The following is a 26,943-nucleotide window of genomic DNA, read 5'->3' on the forward strand; positions in this document are numbered from 1 at the left end:
TAGCAGCGTATCCGGGCCTCAGGCGTCTAGCACGCCGAGGACGGAACTGTCAGTTGCACATAGGGTTGCCCTGTCGTGCACGTAGACAGGACCTTTATGCGGGGAGGAGGCGCGTCAGCTGACCGGCTGTTTGGCTGACGTCAGAGGAGCCGCTTGCCGCTCCCCATTGGTTGATCGCTGGGGGCGTGCCCGGAGGGTCTCCCTCTGCTTCATAAGCCTTGCCGTGTCACTCGCAACTTGTCTGCTGTTGCGAATACTTCGTGTTAGCGCTCAGACCCTTAAAAAATTCCGGTGTGCTTTGATCCGGGAGGAAACCGGGGATTTCACACAAGATAGGAATTGTTATACTGTTTAATATTGTGTATGACTCTGGCTCGTTCTGACCACTCTCTTGCTAAGTGATTCTGTACCTTTGCACATCTGATCTTGTTGCCTACCCTGCCTGTTTATATCTTTCTGACTCTGCCTTCCGATTTTGTACTGCATCTGTCTGTCTGTTGCCAAACCCGATCTGTCTGACTACTTTACTCTCACCAGAGGGCCCTTGTCTCTGGTGAGAGGCTCTTTACTGATAGTACCCACCAGCTCCTCTGGTGAGGTACAGCTCTTATCAGTATTACTGTTGCACCAAACACCATCTGTATTTGTTGTCACATCAGCTTCTGATATACCAGTATTATAGGTGATTCTGCAGATCACCTTATAATCAGGTATATATCTGCATTATAGGTGATACTGCAGATCACCTAATAATCAGAATTTTGTCGATTGCTGACACAAATCGTTACACTTTCCTATTCACGAAGAGACAATAACCATGTACAGTGCTGCCCATAATTATTCATACTCCTGGCAAATTTTGACTTAAATTACTTTTATTCAACTAGCCATTAATTCTTTGATGTGACATGACACAGGTGTCTCCCAAAAGATAATAAGTTGATGTACAAGAGGCATTATTGTGGGAAAAAAAAACAAATTTCTCAGCTTTTATTTACATTTGAGCAAAAAGTGTCCAGTCCAAAATTATTCATACCCTTCTCAGTAATCAACAGCCTTTATTGGCTATTACATCAATCAAACGCTTCCTATAACTGCAGACCAGCTTTTTGCATGTCTCCACCGGTATTTTTGCCCATTTAACTTTAGCTCCCTTCACAGATTCTCAATTGAATTCAAGTCAGGACTCTGGCTGGGCCAAAACCTTAATGTTTTTGTCTGCTAACCATTTTTTCACCACTTTTACTGTGTGTTTTGGGTCATTATCATGCTGAAATTTCCACTGGTGCCCAAGGCCAACTTTATCTACAGACTGCCAGATGTCGTTGAGAATCCTCATGTGTTGCTCTTTTTTCATGGTGCTGTTTACTGTTATTAGGTTTCATGGTTAATTGGATGAAATCCCCCCCAAAGCATTAGGTTCCTACCACCATGTTTGACAGTGGGGATGGTGTTTTTTGGGTTGAAGCCTTCTCTTTTTTTCCAATTAATTTTTTTCCAAATGAAAGAAAAATCATTGTGACCAAACAATTACATTTTTCTTTCATCTGACCATAACACAGAAGACCAGAAGTCTTATTATTTGTCCAGATGAGCATTTGCAAAGACCAAGCGAGCTTTTGTGTGCCTTATCTGGAGAAGTGGCGTCCTCCTTGTTTGCATCCGTAGAACCTAGCAGTGTGCCGTCCCCGTTAGATTGTGTGCCTTGAGACATTTCCACCAGCAGAGCCCAGATTCACCAGGATGGCCTTGGTGGTGATCCTTGGATTCTTTTTCACCTCTCTCATTGAGTGTTTACGGAGAAGGAGAGGGACTATCTTATGGTGGACACATGGTGGACACACCAGTGGTCCCGATTTTCCAGCATCTTCCCAAGGTACATAAGCCGGACTTTCCCCCACGGGGCCGACCCATTGTTGCGGGCATTGGCTCACTGGGGGAACGTCTAGGCCAGTGGGTGGATAGTTGTCTCCAGCCACTGGTCCAACGTTTACCAGGTTACATACGTGATACCACTCATTTATTGAACAGCCTGGAGCTCATACAGTGGTTAGAACATTATACATGGGTCACGATGGACGTGACTGCTTTGTATTCCTCAATCCCCCATGATCTTGCTCTCAGGGCTCTCGATTTCCATTTCTGTAAGTATGGCTCTTTCACTACTGAAGTCAAGGACCTCCTCATGTTGGCGGTAGATCATCTGCTGACCCACAATTATTTTATGTTTGATGGGGTTTTTTTATCTCCAGAGATGCGGAGCTTCAATGGGAGCCAAGTTCTCCCCATCCCTGGCAAATTTGTTCATGGGGTGGTGGGAGGAGCTCCGCATCTTTGGAGAACAAAACCCATTTTTTGAGCACATTTTTTGGTATGGGAGGTATATAGATGATCTGCTGCTGATATGGGGAGGTCCCCCCGACATCCTGCCCAATTTTTTGACATATTGCAATAATAATAACCTTAACTTGATTTTTACTATGTGTCACAATCCAACTAAAATTGATTACCTCGATCTTACGTTATGTGGGTCTTGGACCACTGGGCAGGGTAGTTACTAAGACCTTCAGGAAAACGTGTGCAGGCAATTCATTGTTGCTGGCCTCTAGCTGTCATCCCAGCCATACACTAAGAGCTGTTCCCTATGGAGAAATGGTAAGAGTGGCCCGCAATTGTTCTGATCCAAATTTGTTGGGGCAAGAGTTGGATTTGGTGGAGGAGAGGCTCCGGGAGCGGGGATATGATAGCCAGTTGATTAACAAGGCCAGACAGCAAGTGCTGCAGAGGAATCGTCGGGATTTGCTGGGCGCGGGTGCCGGACGCAGGTTTAGGCAAAAAAGAAATGTCACCTTTACGACTCCATACAGTTTGGAGTACAATAAGGTTATAAGTATTATCAAGAGTTATTTGCCTGTCCTGCATTCGGACCCCAAGCTCCGCATAGTCCTGAACGAAGGGTGTGCCGTTTCGGCACGTCGTGCCCCTACTTTAGGGACTCGCCTCTCTCCGAGCTTTTTCTCCGCCTCGCCCAAACCTAAACCTACTTAGTTGTCCTGTAAGGGTTCATTCAGGTGTGGTTATAGCACTTGCAGGTACTGTTGTGTCCACAACCAAACACCGGAAATTTTTTCCATTTCTAAAAATGAAAGGTTTGAAATGAAACAATACATTAATTGTAATTCCAGTAATGTTGTTTATCTTATCACCTGTACTGCTTGTGGCATACAGTATGTGGGGTGCACCACCCGCCCTTTAAGACAGCGTATTGCGGAGCACTATAATGGACCTGGGAGGTGCCTTAGGAATGAAACTTATGTCACACAGGTTTTCAGTGAATCAAAGCACTTTTTAAGGGAACATCGGAGTGTCATGGCTAGTTTCACCTTTCAGGGCATAGAGAGAGTGATCCTTTCACCTAGAGGGGGCGACCTACGTAGGCTATTGTTAAAACCGGAGGCCTTTTGGATATGGAGGTTGGGCACACGATTACCCACAGGATTGAATTCTAGATTGGATATCAGCTTAACATATGATGTGAGAACTTAACCTCCCTGATGCAATAGATGTCCACAGTGGTCTGATATTTGCATTCTATGTACTGTGTTGTGTAGATTTCGGTTTAAAACAAAGTATATTGTGCTTAAACATTCTTGATGCCTAACCATGTCATCTTTGGTTTTTTAATCCATTGCATTTTATGTATTGGTTTGTATCATACATTTTTATATGCAATATTTATGTATGTCTCTTTAAGAAAGATGGCTATGCCTTCTGTGGGCGGGCTTTTGACTATTTAAACCTGTGATGAGTTTGTATATGCTGGCTACGATTAAGGAGCCTTTTGGAGCTCCGATACGCGTCAGCCTTTGTATGTGTCTACTGATGTGCAAATAAAAATGAAGCAAAGTTTTATACCCAGCCTTGGTGTAGCGGAATGCTCTTTTCCTGTGCACATGTTCTGAGATCCTGGCTTCTGCTCCCTTGGTTTGTGCAGCGGTGGTGCCAGCGTTTCCTCCATCCTTGTTGGTGTCTCTCATTATCCTCCTGGCCAGCACAAGTGTCACTTTCGGCTTCCGACCACGTCCTCTGAGATTTTCCACAGTTCGGAACATCTTGTATTTTTTAATAATACTTTGCACTGGATGCCACTGGAACGTGAAAACATTTAGAAATGGCCTTGTAGCCCTTTCCTGACTTGTGAGCAGTGACAGGTCCTCACTGAGCTCCTTTGTCTTAGTCATGACTGTCCACAAACCAACTGCAGAGTGCTGCTGATTTTCACCTGTTGAGTTGATTAAAACAACTTTTCCCAATTCATCAGGGTAATTAGAACAGCTTGGACTATTTAGAATGGTATAGAACTTGGATTTTCTGACAGACTGTGACAGTGTGTGAGGGGTATGAATAATTTTGGACTGGACACTTTTTGCTCAAATGTAATAAAATATGAGAATTTTGTTTCCACAATAATGCCTCTTGTCTTGTACACTGTCTTATTATCTTTTGGGAGACACCTATGTCATTTCCCATCAAACAATTACTTGCTGGTTTAATAAAAGTAGCTTTACTGTGTTTCTCTGAAATTAAGACAGTGTCTTATATTGATTTTTGCACCAAAAGAGGTGCTAGGGCTTATTTTCAGGGGATGTCTTATATTTCTATGAACACACAAGTTACTGTGCTGTGTGTCCTCCTGCCTTCCCCACTTTGCCACCTTTTCCTCTGCTGGATCCACCTCTTGTGTGCCCTTGTCCCCTTGTACCTCTAGTGTTCCGCTCTTTACCTGTGTTCTCTATTCCCTGTCCTCCTGTGTCCCCCTATGTCCTCCTGGATTCCCCCTCTGTCCCCTGTCCTCCTATGTCCTCTGCAGTCCCCATGTCCTCCTGGTGTTCCCTGAGGGGCCCTCCCTCAACTGCATTATTAGCTCTCTATTGGTCCTGTGCTCATAATGATCACTTCTATAGATACTTTGAATAGCAGTAATCATTAAAGTGGATCCGAGATGAACTTTTACTCATTGCATAATTGTGTTCCTTACATATAGTTTATAGGGCATTCCTCAAGCCAAATACTTGTTTTGTTTTGTTTTAATACCCTAATTTCCTATAAACTAAATAAGCCACACCCACAGCTTCTTCAGAGTGCCTTGGCGCTTGCAAGGGATTGTGGGATTTCAGTCTGGGCAGGTGAAAAAGGTGTTACTAGCTATAGATTTCAGAGGCAGAGTTTTCACAATCTTAGAGCTGCAGTGCAGATACAGATCAGTTGCCTGTGTAATGGAGGAGATAAGAGTGGAGTTTTCACAGAATATGCAGATTAGCATGCCTAGATACAGATAACCTTGCCTGTGTGTGTGATTGTGTAATAGTGACAAGCAGAAAACATGTCTGCTCCCATTGTATCACAGGAAAAAATATTAATATACTGTTGAAGCTGTTTGAAGATAGATTTGCTGTGTAAACTATCTAAACTTTAGATAAGATATATAGACAAGTCACTTATTATATTTAGTTTTTCATCTCGGATCCGCTTTAACAAACTGTTCCCCATCCCCTTTTTGCACCTGTGACACTGTAGTTGCCATTGGTAGATTTTGGTGTGCCGTATCAATTGTTATGTACTGTATACAGTGCTTGGGGGGCCCCATGTAAAACTTGCATCAGGGCCCACAGCTCCTTAGCTACGCCACTGCCCCTGCATGCTCTTCTTTCCTCCAGCTTGCCGCTGTGCCCCTGAGCTTCAGCCTATAGGGAAAAAGTATGCCAACTTGTGTACCTGGCCTCCAGTAAAAAACACAATTTGCCATACGTTTTCCCTTGCTAGGGCTTACTTTTGGGGTAGGGCTTATATTTTGAGCATGCTCGAAATTCTTGCTACGGTTTACTTTTGGGGATGTCTTAATTTTAGGGTAAGAGGGTAGGTCTATTTCTGCTAGGGCTTACTTTCAGGGTAGGGCTTATATTTTGAGCATGCTTGAAATTCTTGCTAGGGCTTACTTTTGGGGATGTCTTAATTTCAGGGTAAGTCAAAATGTGTCAAGGGTATGAATAATTATGGACAGCACTGTAGCATAGAACATAAATTAAAATGGCAGATTTTTGGCAGCTTTATTGCAGGTGGCCATTTAAGGGGGATTTTCACATCAATGAATCCATATCTTGCAATAAATTATCTGCAATGCATTAAATTACAAAAGGTGAACTAAAGCCAGTAGCTAAATATCACTCGATGTATGGCTAGATTGACCATTAGATAGATCCCTCTCTGATCGAATCTGATCAGAGAGGGATCTGTTTCTTGGCCACACACTACACAGCGGTTTCCAGTAGATTTTGATTAGAAATCATCCTGCCGCTGCTGTTGCTGCCCCAAGTGTAAAGCTGGCCACACGATGTTCCAAAATGATCAATTACTTTTTTAAAAAATGTATTCAGAGGGCATCAATTCCTACCACGCACTGCACGTCAATTTCCAATAGATTCCAGCAGGGGCATTGATCTACCACTGCTCTTTCCCCATCCCTAAATGTTTTATCTTGTGATACTTTCGATCAAATTTGGACAAATTTGGTCGCAATTCCCAATCGATTCAGTCAACTGATTTTGGCCAGAGATCGATAGAAAGATTGATTGGGCGGCCATGTTGCTGCACCCAGTCTCTTCTGATTTGATAAAAAGATTGAATCAGAAGGTCGGTAATCTAGTAATTTATGGGCACCCTAAGAGATGTGGAAATCTTTCTACTCATTCATGCTGTCTCATTTCCAAAAGCATTGGGGCACTGTATAAATGTAAATAAAAACATTAATTAAAAACATACAAATATAAACCTAAAAAACATAACTTGTGATTTATTTAGCATTCAGTGGGGCATTTAATGAGGTCTTCCCAGTTATGGAACACAGAGTAGGGACACCAAGAGCCAAATATAGTGTAGTATGTACTGGTAGTTGAAATGAAGTATGATAGAGTAATAAGCTATACTCACAAAGCAGGATTACCTAAAAGGCAACCACTGTGTAGGCAGGTGGGGAAATTAGACCTGAGAGGATTAAGTAGTCACTCTCCGTAGATGAGGAAAAAGGGGGGTAACACCCCTCCAACAGGGGCGGATCCGATATTGCGTAGTATGGCTACAGAGGCTCCAAACGGGGAGCGACGGGGCGGAATGACGTCATTGGGAGACCCGATCCACCCCTTGGCGCTGCCTGGCACTGATTGTCCAGGCAGCGCAGGGGTCTGGGGGGGGGGCGCGCCACACCGGATAGCGGCGATCGGGCGCGCGGCAGCGGCGATCGGGGTGCTGGCGCAGCTAGCAAAGTGCTAGCTGCGTCCAGCAAAAAAAAAATTATGTAAATCGGCCCAGCAGGGCCTGAGCGGCACCCTCCGGCGGCTTACCCCATGTCACACATGGGGTTACCGCCAAGGAGGTTAATAGCTAATTGCAGAGCCGGGACAAGGTCCCACAGCACCCAAGGCTGAAACACCAAAGTGCGTCCCAGCATCCATCCCACCCCAGCTGTCACACACTGATTGCTATTAGAGTACGAGTTGCCCCAGGGCACCCAACACCTTAGGCCCCGTTCACACTTGCGTTTTGCCATGCAAACGGACCGGATCCTGATCGGATCAGGACCTGATCCGGATTGGATCCGGATCCGGTCCGTTTGCATCAGGCATGCATCAGGCTGCCATCCGGATCCGTGGGCAAAAAATAGCAAAATTTAAATAAAAAAATGTTGGGGTTAGCAGAAGGTGCACCTTGTGCACCTGTAGAATCAGGTTCCTCCGCTGTAGGCCTCACCTCCTCCTCCGACATTCTGCCAAACAGCTCCAGCACGTCTGTCACTGCTGCTCCACTCCAGACATGCTTGGCCCATGTGTCCCAACCCGAAATGGCCGCTTGGATACGCATAGGAAGTGGGGTAGAACGTCAGGTGTTTGTAGGCAGTGTGTTCTGTGCCTTCCGTTTCCCATTGGTTTCTGTGTTCCAGATGGTGCTGTCAGGCTCAGGTCCGGCTCCGGTCCGGGTGCGTGGGCCGGAGATCCGGACCCAAAAAATAGTGCATGTTGGAAAAGTGTCCGGAGTCCGTGTGAACGTCCGCATAGCCTTTGCATTGCTATGCGGAACGTACGTTCCGTTTGTACAGTATACGGTCCGGATCCGGCCCGGCGAATCCAGACAGGGAACGCTAATGTGAACCGGGCCTTAATCTCCTGTTATCTGGCTTGCAGTCACTGCCATGTATCCCCTTTTCTTATTTATCTCTGCTTCAAACACAATAGGGAAGTGATAGCTGAGTGAGTTTTGCACCCCCTCCTACACTGCACCCTGAGGCTGGAGCCTCTCTCGTCTCTGCCTCGGCACAGCCCTGGCTGAATGGCAAGTAGATCAGTTACTGTTTTGGCGCTTTGGGGTGCCAGGGAGTTAGTGTTATTAAAGAGAAGGGGGTTAGTGTTAGTAATTAGGAGGGGGGTTAGTGTTAGACATTGGAATGTTAGTGTTAGGCATGGGGACACTGTTAGGCATTAGGAGGGGGAGGTCAGGGTTAGCCATTAAGATAGAGGGTTAGGGTTAGGCTTAAAAAAACCCACAATTTTTATTGTGACCTTGACACTTTAACTTTTTTTTTTTTTTTACATATATTTACATAGTTACATAAGTATTTGGGTTGAAAAAAGACATATGCCCATGAAAAAAAAAATAAGGGGTTGAATTGTAAAACTTTTATTTTTTTGCCTAACCTTATTGAATGATTGCTGCTATTCTCTACAGCAGCAATCATTCACCAGAGTGTGCACATGCACTAGCGTGCACTTCACGCATGTGAGCACGCACGTGCACGCGCAGCAACTTTCAAACATGAATGTAGATTCTATGCCCAGGGACACAGCAATTAACTTTTTTGGATGTAAAATCTTTGTCCTGAAATGGTACGTGAATAAAAGGAAATACATATGGCAGCCAGCATATGCTTTTCACTTCTGGTGTACTTTAAATTAAATGTAGCATGTTATTGTGAATGCATTTGACTACATGCCTATTTCCATAATATTCAAAGTACATTTTTGAATTCATATTACATCTAACCATTGTTACTTGCCAACTACTATTTAAAACTATAACGCTTTGTTTAGGCACGGGGGGCAGTGTTAGGTATTAGGAGGGAGGTCAGTGTTAGCCATTAGGAAGGAGGGTTAGTGTTAGGCATTAGGAGTTGAGGTTAGTTTTAACCTTTAAAAGGGGAATTAGTGGTAGAGCGGGGTTAGCATAAAAAAGCACTATTTTTTATTGTGTAATTGTCAGTATAACTTAAACCAGGGTGTGCATGTGCACTAGTCACTCTCCGTAGATGAGGAAAAAGGGGGGTAACACCCCTCCAACAGGGGCGGATCCGATATTGCGTAGTATGGCTACAGAGGCTCCAAAAGGATAAAAGTATCTAAAAAGTTTAAAACATGAGGAAGCAGTAGTGGACTTACCTCCTCCAAGCAGACACAAAAATGGCCAATGTGTTTGTTAAATAGAACAAGTGCATTTACATACTCCAGGGGACAATGCAACGCGTTTCGCAGGTTTGATCCCACTTCAGACAGACATATGCTATTTCATCAGAGTAATAGCATATGTGGTCAGTAGAAGAGCCAGGCACCTCTGTCAGAGGCTTTTTTTTTAGAACAGATGGGAATTTTTGATGATGGAGTTATTCTTCAAAGCAAACCAGTGAGGTTTGCGATGGCCAAATTTAGATACTTACTTTGGGCGGGGGAAGTGCCTGGGACCTCCAGAGTCTTTCCCTATCCTCCTTTGCCAGGCCGTAGCAGCGCTGAGTCCCCCTAAGCATGGCCGCACTGTACTTGAACAGTAGTATCACTCATGCTTTGTCGGAAAAAGCCGAGTCCGATCAAAGCCATGCTACTGCACAGGCGGCTCTCGTTCGGACCCGATCGGGCTTTGCTTTATCTGCCAAAAACAGTTTTGCTGACAGGACAGCGCTGGAAAATACAGGTGGTAGAGGATGGGGGAAGAATCTGGAGGTTTCAGAGGCTTTCCTTTCCCAAGGCCAGTACCCATTTGGTCCATTTTTTCTCACAGGTTTCCTTCAATTGGAGTTTTTGTAAACAACTATCTAAAGCTGAGAGATATTGGTATCATGCCGCAATAGAATGATACTTCAGAAATAATAAACAGTAACCAAGATTTATCATCTCACTCTCTTCAGCAGAACTTTGCCATTCAGAAAGTGCAAAATAAGATGTAAACAAAATATAATGCAACCTGCAAAGAGCATTGAGAAAGGAGAAGAAAAAAAACCAAGGACGTCATAAGGTTATAACACAAGACCACACTTAATAGGTTTCAACTGAAGATGCCAAACAGAGAACAAGAAAGCCAAAGCTCACATACAACAGAGAATAGAATGAAAGCCATTCAAGCTTGCTCCTCTAAAATGAGAAACCGATGATGAAAAGTTAGATTTTCTTTCTATTTAACGGTATCAGAGAATGAAACAAAGCGAATTCTATACCAGGAAAGATCAGAAAAAAATAGGTCTAGATTAAAACTCTTTGAATTTCAACATTCTTCAAAGCGTGACTAAGAGAATAGACTTAACATGGTCAATACAAACCGCTAAAAAATAAACTCCAGGAAAGACTGAATAAAGTTATCTATTTAGCCACTCCAGATCTCTAGGGGGAGGATCTTTTTTTCTACCTCTTGCAGTTTATCTGCAAATACTCTACTGGAGAGAAGTGTAGCATCTCAGTGTTTAGGAAAATATGTCCGGGAAGTGTTTGTTCCTTTGTAAAATAACTCTAATTGATACAGAAACTAGTAAAAAACAGCACAGAATTGAAAGACAATTTATGCTGTTTAATCATTGCTGTGCAGAGCAGAGATGATCATTTGGTCGCTGGTTTTACCCAGGTGCCTAACAGACTAAAATTTTAGTTGCGGTTACACAGCGCCGATTAGGGAAACCAATAGTAGATGATCAGCCATTAACCCCCTTGGCGGTATGAAAAATACCGCCAGGGGGCAGCGCAGCAGTTTTTTTTATTTATTTATTTTTTAATCATGTAGCGAGCCGAGGGCTCGCTACATGATAGCCGCTGCTCAGCGGCATCCCCCCAGCCCCGCCGATCGCCTCCGGTGATAGGCGATCAGGAAATCCCGTTCAAAGAACGGGATTTCCTGGAGGGCTTCCCCCGTCGCCATGGCGACGGGGCGGAATGACGTCACCGACGTCAGCGACGTCGGGACGTCATTGGGAGACCCGATCCACCCCTTGGCGCTGCCTGGCACTGATTGGCCAGGCAGCGCAGGGGTCTGGGGGGGGGGGGGGGGCGCCGCACCGGATAGCGCGGCGGCGGCGATCGGGGTGCTGGCGCAGCTAGCAAAGTGCTAGCTGCGTCCAGCAAAAAAAAAATTATGTAAATCGGCCCAGCAGGGCCTGAGCGGCACCCTCCGGCGGCTTACCCCGTGTCACACACGGGGTTACCGCCAAGGAGGTTAATAGCTGAATGCAGAGCCAGGACAAGGTCCCACAGCACCCAAGGCTGAAACACCAAAGTGCGTCCCAGCATCCATCCCACCCCAGCTGTCACACACTGATTGCTATTAGAGTACGAGTTGCCCCAGGGCACCCAACACCTTAGGCCCCGTTCACACTTGCGTTTTGCCATGCAAACGGACCGGATCCTGATCGGATCAGGACCTGATCCGGATTGGATCCGGTCCGTTTGCATCAGGCATGCATCAGGCTGCCATCCGGATCCGTGGGCAAAAAATAGCGAAATTTAAATAAAAAAATGTTGGGGTTAGCAGAAGGTGCACCTTGTGCACCTGTAGAATCAGGTTCCTCCGCTGTAGGCCTCACCTCCTCCTCCGACATTCTGCCAAACAGCTCCAGCACGTCTGTCACTGCTGCTCCACTCCAGACATGCTTGGCCCATGTGTCCCAACCCGAAATGGCCGCTTGGATACGCATAGGAAGTGGGGTAGAACGTCAGGTGTTTGTAGGCAGTGTGTTCTGTGCCTTCCGTTTCCCATTGGTTTCTGTGTTCCAGATGGTGCTGTCAGGCTCAGGTCCGGCTCCGGTCCGGGTGCGTGGGCCGGAGATCCGGACCCAAAAAATAGTGCATGTTGGAAAAGTGTCCGGAGTCCGTGTGAACGTCCGCATAGCCTTTGCATTGCTATGCGGAACGTACGTTCCGTTTGTACAGTATACGGTCCGGATCCGGCCCGGCGAATCCAGACAGGGAACGCTAATGTGAACCGGGCCTTAATCTCCTGTTATCTGGCTTGCAGTCACTGCCATGTATCTCCTTTTATTATTTATCTCTGCTTCAAACACAATAGGGAAGTGATAGCTGAGTGAGTTTTGCACCCCCTCCTACACTGCACCCTGAGGCTGGAGCCTCTCTCGTCTCTGCCTCGGCACAGCCCTGGCTGAATGGCAAGTAGATCAGTTACTGTTTTGGCGCTTTGGGGTGCCAGGGAGTTAGTGTTATTAAAGAGAAGGGGGTTAGTGTTAGTAATTAGGAGGGGGGTTAGTGTTAGACATTGGAATGTTAGTGTTAGGCATGGGGACACTGTTAGGCATTAGGAGGGGGAGGTCAGGGTTAGCCATTAAGATAGAGGGTTAGGGTTAGGCTTAAAAAAAACCACAATTTTTATTGTGACCTTGACACTTTAACTTTTTTTTTTTTTTCATATATTTACATAGTTACATAAGTATTTGGGTTGAAAAAAGACATATGCCCATGAAAAAAAAAAAATAAGGGTTTGAATTGTAAAACTTTTATTTTTTTGCCTAACCTTATTGAATGATTGCTGCTATTCTCTACAGCAGCAATCATTCACCAGAGTGTGCACATGCACTAGCGTGCACTTCACGCATGTGAGCACGCACGTGCACGCGCAGCAACTTTCAAACATGAATGTAGATTCTATGCCCAGGGACACAGCAATGAACTTTTTTGGATGTAAAATCTTTGTCCTGAAATGGTACGTGAATAAAAGGAAATACATATGGCAGCCAGCATATGCTTTTCACTTCTGGTGTACTTTAAATTAAATGTAGCATGTTATTGTGAATGCATTTCACTACATGCCTATTTCCATAATATTCAAAGTACATTTTTGAATTCATATTACATCTAACCATTGTTACTTGGCAACTACTATTTAAAACTATAACGCTTTGTTTAGGCACGGGGGGCAGTGTTAGGTATTAGGAGGGAGGTCAGTGTTAGCCATTAGGAAGGAGGGTTAGTGTTAGGCATTAGGAGTTGAGGTTAGTTTTAGCCTTTAAAAGGGGAATTAGTGGTAGAGCGGGGTTAGCATAAAAAAGCACTATTTTTTATTGTGTAATTGTCAGTATAACTTAAACCAGGGTGTGCATGTGCACCAGCCTGCACACGTGGGAGCGTGCACGTGCAAGCGCAGAGATATTCAATCGCGAATGTAGATTCTATGTCCAAGGACACAGCAGAGAGCTTTCTTGGATATAGAATCTATGTCCTGAAATGGTAAATGACTCAAAGAAAATAAATATGGCAGCCACCATACGCTTCTCCCTCCAAGGAGTTAATTCACTGTAACAAATAGCGTGCCTTATCAGAGTTAACGTGCCTTATCAAAGTTAACGCACCTTATCAGAGTAGCATAGCGAGCCCATAGCGAGGCTGCCTGTCACTTGATAGGAAACTTGACAGGTAGTCTATTGGGCCAATCAAAGTGCGGGGATAATGTCCTTTAAAGTGATTGGACCCGCAGGGGCTCAGGGCAGGACGAGTGGAGCTTTCTTCATTGCCTATTTGCAGTCATATGTTCATAGCGCTTGCTATGCTACTCTGATAAGGCGTGTTAACTCTGATAAGACACATTAGCTCTAATAAGGCATGTTAACTCTGATAAGGCACACTATTTGTTATAGTGAATCAACCCCCAAGTGTTCTTTAAATTTGGCATTTTATTGTTAATGCCTTTGACTACATGAATATTTCCAAAATAATGTAACTACTAAGTCCCTTTTTTATTCATATTTCATCTAACCATTGTTACTTGTTAACTACTATGTAAAATTATTAGGTTTTGTTTAGTTCAGTCCTCGAATCAGACAACAGCACAGCAACAACAGAGAAGATGGTCACCCAATTTTTTGTTTTTCTCCACGGGAAATAGAGTTCACCTGGGCTGAGTGGAAACTGCACGGGACTAATCGGGTTTAGAAAGCTGAAGATTAATTACCTAACAGCTGATTAATCAATCAAGCTGTTGGGTATCAATTATTAACCTTCCATTTCAGATTAGCCCCATGCCAACTCCTGCTACTGCCCAGGGGAGTAAATGATCATTGTAGAATAAGAGACACTGCAGTTTTCAAAGTTAACATCTCTAATCAGCAACAACAAGCAGTATTTTTTCCATGGTGAAAATATTTATCCTTTAAACAGAGGCGTATCTAGAGGGGTGCAGGCATGGCTTGTGCCATGGGCGCCAAAGCACCAAGGGCGCCATGACTGCTCCTATGCTGTGCTGCCATACTTACCCCAGTGCTGCACACCCTTCCCTGTCCCTGTGCTGTGCCCCGATGCCTGCCCCTGTGCTGCGCCTACTTGTCTGCCCCATGCCTCCCCGTCACTCAGACCTCAGATCAGATTAATTCTGTCATTTGAGGAACATGGCTACTTATGTATGTAAGGCGCACTTGGCTTATTCTTAAAAAAAGAGGACAAAGAGGGAATAAGAAGAGATATTTACAGTAAAGTAACTTAAGCAATATCCCGAGCCAAAAAACACAAGCAACCACAGCACATGTATACAAAAAAGCATGTTGTTTTTAGGGGAAGGGGGTTCTGACTAGCGGGGGGCGCAATTTCCCCCCAGCTCTGACCGGCAGAGGGGGGCGCAATTGCCATGTTTGCCATGGGCTCTATATGACCCAGATACGCCCCTGCCTTTAAATGACAAACCCAGGGCCGGCCCGCTCATGAGGCGGGGTGAAACTTTTGCCTCAGGCGGCAAATTTCTAGGGGCGCCATCCGCCCATCGGTGGGTGCGGGGAGCCGGCCGCCCAGCTGGAGGGGTAGCGGGCAGGACGGGGGTATTGGGCCTAGCGGCGGGGAGGGGGGGGTCGGACCGCCCCCTCCCTTACCTGGGTCCCCCGTCCTCCGCTCCCCTCCAGCCTTAAATAGATCAGAAGCGCAACTCGTAAGAGGCAGTGGGCGGGGAGGACTCACCTCTTTCTCGATCCAGCGTGCGCTCCACTGAGGTCACTTCCTGCAACGCCGCCCACTGTATTGTAAGTGGACGGCGCTGCAGGAAGGGACGTCAGTGGAGTGCACGCTGGATCAAGCGAGGAAGAGGTGAGTCCTCCCCGCCCACTGCCTCTTACGAGTTGCGCTTCTGATCTATTTAAGGCTGGAGGGGAGCGGAGGACGGGGGACACAGGTGAGGGAGGGGGCGGTCCGACCCCCCCCTCCCCGCCGCTAGGCCCAATACCCCCGTCCTGCCCGCTACCCCTCCAGCTGGGCGGCGGCGGTCCGGCGGCAGCAATCATTTTTTCCTCAGGCGGCAAAAAGTCTAGGGCCGGCCCTGGACAAACCTGTTATATAACTAAGAGTGTATATTCTGCATTCTCCATCTTCCATTAAGCAGGCAAAGGAGGTAATTACCCCGTGGCCCATGACCCCTGCCAGTCCCCCACCTGCCACCAGATCCCAAAGGTGTTCTCCCCCGACTGCTCCCGAGTCCCCTGCACAATGTGTGGCTGAATAGCAATAACTCACCTGTCTCGACCCTCTGGTCTGTCCGAGTTCCATCTTCATCCCTTCTGCCTGCCTCATCTCTATGACTCGGTACAGGTTATTTATGCATAATATGTGCTGCATGGAGAAGAGGCAGGCAACAAAGATAAAGAGCATGGATGGGGCAGTGTGCCCCAACAGGTGAGTTATTACAACACAGCCAGACATTGTACAGGGACCACAGGGAGCAGTCGTTGGAGACCACTCAGGCGGGTGGGGCGACAACTGGCTTGGGGGCCCCAGAGGCTAATTTTCTTGGTGAGGGAGACTACGGGTCCCCCAGGTTACTTTTACCCCAGGGCCAGTGGCATAGCTAGATGTCCCCAGTATAGGTAGCCAGAAATAGATCCCCCCAGTATAGGTAGCCAGGAAAAGGTGCCCCAGTATAGGTAGCCTGGAATAGGTGCCCCAGTATAGGTAGCCAGGCACAGGTACCCCAGTATAGGTAGCCTGGAATACGTGCCCCAGTATAGGTAGCCAGGAACAGGTGCCCCCAGTATAGGTAGCCTGGAATACGTGCCCTCAGTTTAGGTAGCCAGGAATAGGTGCCCCAGTATAGGTAGCCAGTAATAGGTGCCCTCAGTATAGGTAGCCTGGAATAGGTGCCCTCAGTATAGGTAGCCAGGAATAGGTGCCCTCTGTATAAGTAGCCAGGAATAGGTGCCCCAGTATAGGTAGCCAGGAATAGGTGCCCTCAATATAGGTAGCCAGGAATAGGTGTTCCAGTATAGGTAGCCAGGAATAGGTGCCCTCAGTATAGGTAGCCAGGAATAGGTGCCCCAGTATAGGTAGCCAGGAATATGTGCTCCAGTGTAGGTAGCCAGGAATAAGTGCTCCACTATAGGTAGCCAGGAATAGGTGCCCCAGTATAGGTAGCCAGGAATCGGTGCCCCAGTATAGGTAGCCAGCAGTGGCATAGCTAAGGAGTTGTGGGCCCCGATGCAAGTTTTACAATGGGCCCCCCCAAGCACTCTATACATAACAATTGATACGACACACCAAAATCTGCCAATGGCAACTACACTGTCTGAGGTGCAAGAAGGGGATGGGGAACAGTTTGTTAATAATTACCACTATTGAAAATATCCATAGAAGTGATTATTATAAGCACAGGACCAATAGAGAGCTAATACTGTAGTTGAGGTAGTGCCCTTCGGGGCCCCTCTGGCCCAAGGGCCTCGATGCGGTGGCTACCTCTGCAACCCCTATTACTACGCCCCTGGTAGCCTGGAATAGGTGCCCCCAGTATAGGTAGCCAGGAATAGGTGCCCTCAGTATAGGTAGCCAGGAATAGGTGCCCTCAGTATAGGTAGCCAGGAATAGGTGCCCTCAGTATAGGTAGCCAGGAATAGGTGCGGCTGTATAGATAGCCAGAAATATGTGCTCCATTATAGGTAGCCAGGAATAGGTGCCAGTGTATAGGTAGCCAGGAATAGGTGCCCCAGTATAGATAGCCAGAAATATGTGCTCCAGTATAGGTAGCTAGGAATAGGTGCCCCTGTATAGTGTATAGGTAGCCAGGAATAAGTAGCCAGGCAGAGGACGAAGCAGTGGGCACATGAACAACAGCTAAGGCAGTAATCAGATCCTCACATTGCCGGGATCCATGTGCAGCATCTACTTACTTTTTCCTGTTCCTGTATTCCATCTCACAGTAACAGTACCCCCTGTTACTACTATGAGATGGAATTCAGTAACCTGAAGTAAGTAGTACATGCAATGTGAGTATCTGATTACCCCCTTAGCCGCTGTTCATTGGCCCACTGCTGCAACGCCCCAGCAGAATGTGGGGAGCTAAATTGTGCCCCCCGGGGCCCTAGGCCTGGTCGCAGCCCCTACGCCACTGCCCAGGGCCCCTGTGCTGCTAAAATCGTCCCTATAGATAAACAGGAAAAATTACAACCTGGCAATAAACATTTTTTTTTTTACCATATTTGCAAACATTTCAAAGTCGACATGAAAGTACAGGTAGTCCCGGGTTAACGAATGAGATAGGGACTGTAGGTTCGTTCTTAACTAGAGATGGCCCAAACCGTTCGCCGGGCAAATCTCTCTGGGCCCTGTACTACTTCCGGGTCGCTATGACCCGGAGTAGTATGCCTGCACTGGCCCGCAGTGCGCGTCCTATATCGCGCTCCTGTTGCCGGGCACTCTCTGCGCATGAGCGTGCTGTCACTCATGACGTCACGCACATGCACAGAAAGTGCCTGGCAACAGGAGCGCGATCTAGGACGCGCACCGCCGGGCCAGCGCAGGCATACTACTCCGGGTCATAGCGACCCGGAAGTAGTACAGGGCCCAGAGATGCTGAGATGTTCGCCGGCGAACGGTTCGGGAACCATTCACAACATATTCTTAACCTGAATCTGTTCTTAAGTCAGAACACTGTGCTATCTCTGGCCCTTTTACTTCATCTGTGCCCCCCTGTGCCTCCAATGTCCCCCTCTGTGTCACCTCTGCCCTCTGTACCTGTTTATATAACTTTAAAAGTCATTTTTTTCTTTGAATTTTTTAAATCGATTTTCTCAAAAACTGCACGTCCAATTTGAAAAAAAAAAGTTTTGACTTGTTCCCATGGAAACACAGAATCCATGCCGTTCATATCGACAGGTCGTTCATAAGTCGGGCATTTGTAAGTCGGGGACTACCTGTGATCAAAATTTGTGGAATTAAACTTGTATAGCTTATGATTTACCTAATTTGTGTTTATTTGATCCCCTCCAGTGGATTAGTTCATGTTTCTAGAAGAAAGACAGACCATTACAGAACATAGCTCATACATTATATATTTTCCCGTAATTATGTAAACTTGCTTCCCATTAGACTGGCAACATGTCATTATTTTGGCTATGTAAATGTATTTTAAATGCATTTTTCACTTAAAAAGTAATTTACCTAAGCACCGCCATTTGTACCGCGTCTATTGTTTCACAAAACTTCTGGAGAGGCCGTTAGATTGCGGGCCATTTACAGATCAGCTAACATTAAAGATAACCATATGCTAAATGTTTCTAAATTAATTTTAATTGACATTGCTTCCTAACATAAACGCATTTTAACACTCCACAGAGATGCGCTTTAGATATCAAGTGTTATACAGGATTGTATTAGTGCCTTTACTTATAAAATCAGGCACCTTGCGTAAAGATTCCTTTGATGAATATGAGTGTTGGAACACATAGACTGCTTTAGAGCCATGAGTCTAGTTGCTAGCAAACCTTTTTATATTGCAGGAAGTTATGAGTCAGGATGATACCATTTATTTGATTTCTTTAAAAAATGTGAAGAGTAAACTTTCGGCCAGTTGGCCTTCCTTAGGCGTGGGCAGCCCACAGAAGCTTTTGACCTTGCCAATGGTTTTGGCATATAGGGAACATATGGAAGTGGTGTCAGTACAAAGGGAGTTATTCCAGGGCTGGCTCTAGACTTTTTGCTGCAATAGAAGAAAAAGACTGGGTCTCTACCTGGATAAATGCAATTATAGCACTGTTTTATTGCACCATAGTGACAAAACCACACAACGTTTCGGCCATCAAGTGATAAAGGCCTGATGGCCGAAATGTTGTGTGGTTTTGTCACTATGGTGCAATAAAACAGTGCTATAATTGCATTTATCCAGGTAGAGACCCAGTCTTTTTCTTCTATTGCTGTGGACTTTTTGCACCCTGAGGGATCCGGGTGTGGACTGGTTGACTCCCTGGCTCAATTATATAATCACAGTTGAGCTCCTGGGACTGCTTCTTTTTTCTTCTAGACTTTTTGCTGCCTTAAAAGGGCACTATGGCAAAAAATTGTAAAATGTAAAATATATGCAAACATAAATAAGAAGTACGTTTTTTTCCAGAGTAAAAAGAGCCATACATTACTTTTCTCCTATGTTGTTGTCACTAACAGTAAGTAGTAGAAATCTGACAGAAGTGACAGGTTTTGGACTAGTCCATCTCTTCATGGGGGGATTCTACTACCTACTGTACAATGTTTCTCCATAATACCCCTTTAAGCAATATATTGTGCCCCTTCCCTCCCCAACGTGTGTGTGTGTGCAAAAAGCCGAACTTGAGAGGAGAGAAACATCCGGCTGTGCATTGCAGGCATTGGCACTACGCTTACCTTACCTCCCTCTACTTCCTCCAAGACAGCATCTTCTTCCTGCTGGTGCGCAGCATCTGGCTTGGATAACTAGGATGCCGGGTATGTGCTGCACCGGCGCCGTATCACTCACCCGTTCTCAGTAGATTAGCGATGGGATCACCAGCCACACCTGAAGTTCTGCTTCCTCTCTGACTACAGTAGCACATCATGTGACATGGCAGCATGTAACAGGTCCCATTAAGCACCGCAGTAGCCATGGATACAGTATGCTGCTTGCGTGGGTGGAGACCCATCGCTGGAATGCTGAGAAAAGATGAGTGAAGCAGCGATGCGCATCTAGGGAGGGGGAGACAGACAGTGCAAGGAGGGGGACATTTGCCGCCCTCTAATTGTTGCTGCCCTAAAGCACATGATTTACGTTGCTTCATGGAAGAACCCTCATAAAGTGATTCTTTACGAATAGGATAAGGAAGAGGAGTAAAATGAGGAGGTAGGAGCCAGCGGCATAATTACATTGGGCTGGGCCACCCTGCTGATATCTGTTGGCTGCCCCCCCCCCAACCTCCATCATGGTAGGAAGGGGTCGGGGGGCTAGAGAGGCCTTGTTATGTACATAATTAACAATGGCATTGAAAAGGGACTGAAACCACACCAAAGCCGCAAGGTGATTTTCTGGCTGCACAGTGCTTGCAAACTGGCTGAAGAGGACGTGGGGGAAGTGTGTGTGGATGGACCCGTATTGCACGTGGAGCAGGTAATGTAAAATGCTCTGCTGCACTGCCACTCTGTATTAATTATATGCAGGATTGCCACCCCCAGCTCCCAGGCCACGCCGCAATTTCAGGGGTCACAGAGGCTATTGTTACGCCCCTGATAGGGGCAGAGCAGCAGTTCCCCAAATGATCTCACCATTCGGGGTACTACCACTACTCCTCTGCTACTAGAGAACAAGGCTGGATTTATACGCTTTCCATCCCAAGCCAACTTTCTTGTAGGTTCCTTTTTATGTCCAGCACCCCCTCCGTTTCCTTGTGCAGCCCCCTCTTCCATGTCTGACCTTCATGTACAGCAGCCTTCCTCAGTCCTGTAAAGGTCTCTTGGACAGCATCTCCCTATTTCCATGTGTTGTTCCTTATTTACAACCTTTGTATTCCATTAGCAGCCTCTTTTTCCATATGCAACAATTCCTCTTCCATGTCCAGCCACCCTTGGCCAGCTGCCACCTGAGGCCCGAGCCTTGGGGGCCTTTCCATGCGTTGCATGGAAAGCGTTGCATGGAAAGTTCAACTTTTGTCTCGTCGGTTCACAAGGTATTTTCCCAGTGGCGTAGCTACAAACCTCTGGGCCCCGATGCGGAATCTGGATGTGGGCCCCCCCCGGCAACAACAGCTCCCCCTCCCCCGACAACACCCGACGGATGCACACACATATCAAAATCCCTATAGCCAGCTATAGGTACCCCCAGTATAGGTAGTCAGGCATAGGTAAGCCAGTATAGTTGCCCCCGGTATAGGTGAGATAGGCAGGCGCCGCCGGTATAAGTTAGATAGATAGGTGCCCCCAGTACAGGTTAGCTAGGTGGGTGCCTCTAATATAGGTAGCCAGAATAGTTGCCCCCAGCGTAGGTTAGATAGGTAGGTGCCCCCAGTATAGGTTAGTTAGGTAGGTGCCTCCAATATAGGTAGCCAGTTTAGTTGCCACCTGTATAGGCTAGCTAGGTGCCCCCAATACAGGTTAGATAAGTAAGTGCCCCCAGTATAGGTTAGATAGGTAGGTGCCCCCAGTATAAATTAGATTAGGTCGGTGCCCCCTAGTATAGGTTAGATTAGGTAGCTGCCCCCCAGTATAGGTTAGATTAGGTAGCTGCCCCCCAGGATAGATTAGGTAGCTGCCCCCAGGATAGATTAGGTAGGTGCCCCCCAGTATAGGTTAGATGAGGTAGCTGCCCCCCAGGATAGATTAGGTAGCTTCCCCCCAGGATAGATTAGGTAGCTGCCCCCCAGGATAGATTGGGTAGCTGCCCCCCAGGATAGATTAGATAGCTGCCCCCCAGGATTAGGTTAGAATAGGTAGGTGCCCCCCAGGATAGATAAGGTAGCTGCCCCCCAGGATTAGGTTAGATTAGGTAGCTGCCCCCCAGGATAGATTAGGTAGCTGCCCCCAGGATAGATTAGGTAGGTGCCTCCCAGTATAGGTTAGATTAGGTAGCTGCCCCCCAGAATAGATTAGGTAGCTGCCCCCAGGATAGATTAGGTAGGTGCCCCCCAGTATAGGTTAGATTAGGTAGCTGCCCCCCAGGATTAGGTTAGATTAGGTAGGTGCCCCCCAGGATAGATTAGGTAGCTGCCCCCAGGATAGATTAGGTAGGTGCCCCCCAGTATAGGTTAGATTAGGTAGCTGCCCCCCAGGATTAGGTTAGATTAGGTAGGTGCCCCCCAGGATTAGGTTAGATTAGGTAGGTGCCCCCCAGGATAGATTAGGTAGCTGCCCCCAGGATAGATTAGGTAGGTGCCCCCCAGTATAGGTTAGATTAGGTAGCTGCCCCCCAGGATTAGGTTAGATTAGGTAGGTGCCCCCCAGGATAGATTAGGTAGCTGCCCCCAGGATAGATTAGGTAGGTGCCCCCCAGTATAGGTTAGATTAGGTAGCTGCCCCCCAGGATTAGGTTAGATTAGGTAGGTGCCCCCCAGGATAGATTAGGTAGCTGCCCCCAGGATAGATTAGGTAGCTGCCCCCCAGGATAGATTAGGTAGCTGCCCCCCAGGATAGATTAGGTAGCTGCCTGTCCCCATAATGGAGGGGGGGCCGCAGCCGCGGGGAGGGCAGCCCGACCTCTCCCTCCCTTCCTCTCCCCGGGGCCCCCCCTCAGATGCAGAGTAAGCGGCTAACGGAAGCGCTATAGGCAGAACTCACCTCCGTCCCTGGTTCCAATCGCCGCTGATCTCCTCTCTGGCTGGCTCTGCATAGATGCTTACACACGCAGCTTCCTGTTTAGCCGGAAGCTGCGTGTGTAAGCATCTATGCAGAGCCAGCCAGAGAGGAGATCAGCGGCGAGTGGAACGCAGGGAGGTGAGTTCTGCCTATAGCGCTTCCGTTAGCCGCTTACTCTGCATCTGAGGTGGGGCCCCGGGGAGAGGAAGGGAGGGAGAGGTCGGGCTGCCCTCCCCGCGGCTGCGGCTCCCTCCTACCAGCGCGAACGGGCGCATGGCCCTGCAAACGGAGATGGGCCCCCCGGGCCCCTCCCCCGCCTCCTCAGGAGCCGGGCCCGGTCGCCAAGGCGACCGCTGCGACCACGGGCCATACGCCCTTGTATTTTCCCAAAAGTCTTGGCAATCATTGAGATGTTTTTTAGCAAAATTGAGACGAGTCTTAATGTTCTTTTTACTTAAAAGTGGTTTGCGCCTTGGATATCTTCCATGCAGGCCGTTTTTGCCCAGTCTCTTTCTTATCGTGGAGACATGAACACTGACCTTAATTGAGGCAAGTGAGGCCTGCAGTTCTTTAGATGTTGTCCTGGGGTCTTTTGTGACCTCTCTGATGAGTTTTCTCTGCGCTCTTGGGGTAATTTGGCTGGCCACTCCTGGGAAGGTTCATCACTGTTCCATGTTTTTGCCATTTGTGGATAATGGCTCTCACTGTGGTTCGCTGGAGTCCCAAAGCTTTAGAAATGGCTTTATAACCTTTACCAGACTGATAGATCTCAATTCCAGTACCTTTGTTCTTATTTGTTCCTGAATTTCTTTGGATCTTGGCATGATGTCTAGCTTTTGAGGTGCTTTTGGTCTACTTCTCTGTGTAAGATATCTCCTATTTAAGTGACTTCTTGATTGAAACAGGTGTGGCAGTAATCAGGCCTGGGGGTGACTACAGAAATTGAACTCAGGTGTGATAAACCACAGTTAACTTATTTTTTAACAAGGGGGGCAATCACTTTTTCACACAGGGCCATGTAGGTTTTGAGTTTTTTTTCTCACTAAATAATAAAAACCATCATTTAAAACTGCATTTTGTGTTCAATTATGTTATCTTTGACTAATAGTTAACGGTTTTTGATGAGCAGAAACATTTAAGTGTGACAAACATGCAAAAGAATAAGAAAACAGCAAGGGGGCAAATAGTTTTTCACACCACTGTATATATATCTTGTCACTAACTGTCCCTCAAAGGAGCTCACAATCTAAGCCCTACCATTGCCATATGTCTATATTATGTAGTGTAAGTACTGTAGTCTAGGGCCAATTTTAGAGGGAGCCAATTAACTTATCTGTATGTTTTTGGAATGTGGGAGGAAACCGGAGTGCCCGGAGGAAACCCACGCAGACACGGAGAGAACATACAAACTCTTTGCAGATAGTGCCCTGGCTGGGATACGAACCAAGGGCCCAGTGCTGCAAGGCGAGAGAGCTAACCACTACGCCACCGTGCTGCCCAAAGCGGATGCTCCTATCAAACATATGACCCTGTGGCAGAGTGCGGCCGGTGACAGGGTCATACGCATAGCGCTGCCCCCTGCTCATTGATGTACTACCTGTAGTACTGTTGGTCTGCGCATACAAGCCGCGATGCACCGCGCTCTGTCATGTACACTACATGCATGGCCCATAGGCTTACATTACCCCAAGAAACCTTGTGTTTCGGCTGCGCTGGGGCCCTTGCATCAGATCGGAGACTTAGGTGCGCTGCAACGGACCCCAATAAGTGTGAAGGTCTCCGTAGACTTTCCTAGCTTTTGCATACCCTTGCAAAAAAATAGGGTAATGCACCACAGGTTTACCCTGCTAGTGTAAAAGGGGCCTTAAAGAGATCTTCAATTTAAAAAATATTTTTTCACATACCTAGGACTTCTATCGTTCCCCTGCTGATGTCTTGTTCCACGCCGATCCTCAAGGATACCAGTCCTCCACCGTAGTGTTGGGCGAACACCTGGATGTTCGGGTTCGGGAAAGTTCGCCGAACATGGCCGCAATGTTCGGCATGTTCGGGCCGAACCCCGAACTCACCGAACATACCGCTTTTGGGGGCCCTATGGGGTCGCAGGCATAAGGGGGGAGCATGCCCCGATCGCGGGGGGGGTCGGAAATTCCCCCCACCCCCTCCGCTAGCGCTCCCCCCTCTGCCCGCTTCCCCATTCAAAAGTTAGGAAGTGAAACTGTACCTGTGCGGCCGGTAGTGGGTGACTGGCAGTGGGCGGCACTATGGAGAGACTGAGGAGGAGGAGGAGTCCGGAGAGTGACGCGTTGAGGGAGGCCGGGCAGTGGGCGGATCAGCAGTAGTACCGTACTACTGCTGATCCGCCCACTGCCCGGCCTCCCTCAACGCGTCACTCTCCGGACTCCTCCTCCTCCTCAGTCTCTCCATAGTGCCGCCCACTGCCAGTCACCCACTACCGGCCGCACAGGTACAGTTTCACTTCCTAACTTTTGAATGGGGAAGCGGGCAGAGGGGGGAGCGCTAGCGGAGGGGGTGGGGGGAATTTCCGACCCCCCCCGCGATCGGGGCATGCTCCCCCCTTATGCCTGCGACCCCATAGGGGGCCAGTATTCGGGCGAACAGGGCCCTGTTCGTGCCGAACAGGGGCCCTGTTCGGCCAGGCAATGAGCCGTTCGGGCGAACCCGAACAGTTTGGCCGAACACCACCAGGTGTTCGGCCGAACGCGAACATCACCCGAACAGGGTGATGTTCTGCAGAACCCGAACAGTGGCGAACACTGTTCGCCCAACACTACTCCACCGTGGCTCATTTTTATTTTTGCCGTCTTACAACAAATCGACGGCAACTGCGCCTGAGCTGCCGTGGCCGCATATGTCCTCATTCGTGCTTCTATGGCCAGGAGCGTCCTTTGTAGGTGCAGTATGAGGAAACCTGTGCCTGTGCAGGACGCTCCCGGTGACGTGAGCGGGAGTGAGGATGTGCGTGGCCACGGCCGCGCAGGCATAGGGAAAATGAGCCACGTCGGGGGACTGGAGAATCCTTGAGGACCGGTGAGGGACGGGACGTCTGCAGGGAGTTGGTAGTAGCCCCAGGTAAGTGAAACTTAAAAAAAATTGAAGATCTCCTTTAAATTTGGGCTTACCTGCAGACCATTTTAAAAGGCAGGTGCTGCTTAGAAATTAGCTCATCCCATTTTTTTTGTTATGCCTATAGCCTCTCAAGATGTTAATCTGGTCCTGGCTCTGGCTGTACTGACACTATATTTTAGCAAGAGAGCATGGTGAACAATTATCTCCAACAATGAAGAAAAATAACACTTCCCTAAGAGTTAAACAGCTGTTCAGGAAACCATGTATAAAAATGCTTATGCTGTGCACCTAAAGACTGAATTCAGTTATTTGCCACCAGTCGTATAAAAGCCTGTTGAAATGAAAAAAAGTTGATCTTCAATACAGACATGGCTAAAAGAGAAGGAATATTTTTCACTCCTACTCAGTCTATTCAAGCGCAGACATTATCGATCGCTTTTCAGTTAGCTGTAAAACACAGTATATTTTCATCTCACAAACAATACAGGAAACTCTTTTATCCTCTTTTCTCAGGTGTTATAAGATGATCTTTTATACTTGTCAAAGATGATGTAGCTTTATGAGGGCTAAATGACTTTCCCTGCAAAGGATGTCAGCAATCTACGGGATAATCTCTCTACAGCAATGCCACAATCTTTGTCTTCATGGGGTAATGCTATTTCTGATTACAGTGAGAGTTTTCATGTAGGTAAGTGAAAATCCTCGAAGGGCCAGACCAGAGAATAGTGAAGAGCACGAATTTTGCATAATTGTAATTTCACAACGTAATTTTCAGTTAAGATGCAAAATCGTAATGTGAAATTTTGGGAAAAATCGCAATTAATTTTGAAAATAAAAGTAAATCGGGAACTGGCATTTCTCAATTTTGTGTAGTTTTTGCATAATTTTGTGCCGACTTTAACGGTTAATAGCAAAGTCCCCATACATGCTATAATCACCAAAATTGCTATATATGTTAAAGGGGAATACTGGGAATAAGGCAAAAAGTTTTTAAAAAGACCTTGGAGTTTTTTTT

The sequence above is a fragment of the Hyperolius riggenbachi genome, chromosome 2 (genome assembly GCF_040937935.1).
Source record: "Hyperolius riggenbachi isolate aHypRig1 chromosome 2, aHypRig1.pri, whole genome shotgun sequence".
Classification (NCBI taxonomy): Eukaryota; Metazoa; Chordata; class Amphibia; order Anura; family Hyperoliidae; genus Hyperolius; species Hyperolius riggenbachi.